The sequence below is a fragment of the Arachis stenosperma genome, unplaced genomic scaffold (assembly GCF_014773155.1).
Source record: "Arachis stenosperma cultivar V10309 unplaced genomic scaffold, arast.V10309.gnm1.PFL2 arast.V10309.gnm1.Scaffold_100025, whole genome shotgun sequence".
Classification (NCBI taxonomy): Eukaryota; Viridiplantae; Streptophyta; class Magnoliopsida; order Fabales; family Fabaceae; genus Arachis; species Arachis stenosperma.
The window spans coordinates 2,152,773-2,153,722 of NW_026651369.1; the positions used below are offsets into that span (position 1 = coordinate 2,152,773).

The window sequence follows — 950 nt, forward strand, 5'->3', positions numbered from 1 at the left end:
CTTCTTTCTATTTCTCTTTTCCTCTGACATTTCAAGGAATCTCTATACTGTGACATAGAGGATTCCACAGTTTCTTTTTCTCTTCTCTTTCATATGAGCAGGAGCAGAGACAAAGGCATTCTTGTTGAAGCTGATCCTGAACCCGAAAGGACCTTGAAGAGAAAGCTAAGAGAAGCCAAAGCACAACTCTCTTTAGAGGACCTGACCGAATTCTTCAAAGAAGAAGAACCCATGGTAGCCGAAAACAACAACAATGCCAACAATGCAAGGAAGGTGCTGGGTGACTTTACTGCACCTACTCCCGACTTCTATGGGAGAAGCATCTCTATCCCTGCCATTGGAGCAAACAACTTTGAGCTTAAGCCTCAATTAGTTTCTCTAATGCAACAGAATTGCAAGTTCCATGGACTTCCAATGGAAGATCCTCATCAGTTCTTAGCTGAATTCTTGCAAATCTGTGACACAGTCAAGACTAATGGGGTTAACCCTGAGGTCTACAGACTGATGCTATTCCCTTTTGCTGTAAGAGACAGAGCTAGAATATGGTTGGATTCTCAACCTAAAGAAAGCCTGGACTCTTGGGAAAAGCTAGTCAATGCCTTCTTGGCAAAGTTCTTTCCACCACAAAGATGGAGTAAGCTTAGAGTGGAAGTCCAAACCTTCAGACAGAAGGATGGAGAATCCCTCTATGAAGCTTGGGAAAGATACAAACAATTGATCAGAAAATGTCCATCTGACATGCTTTCTGAATGGAGCATCATAGGTATTTTCTATGATGGTCTCTCTGAACTATCTAAGATGTCCTTGGATAGCTCTGCTGGAGGATCTCTTCATCTGAAGAAGACGCCTGCAGAAGCTCAAGAATTGATTGAAATGGTTGCAAATAACCAATTCATGTACACTTCTGAAAGGAATCCTGTGAACAATGGGACTAGTCAGAAGAAAGGAGT

General features: G+C 42.1%; 1 non-coding gene across 1 annotated transcript; it reads right to left on the reverse strand.

The window, feature by feature from the left end:
* Nucleotides 1-636: 636 nt before the first annotated feature.
* Nucleotides 637-740, reverse strand: LOC130959914 (small nucleolar RNA R71). The gene has a single exon (XR_009078904.1). It is a non-coding gene; the product is annotated as a small nucleolar RNA R71 (small nucleolar RNA).
* Nucleotides 741-950: the final 210 nt, after the last annotated feature.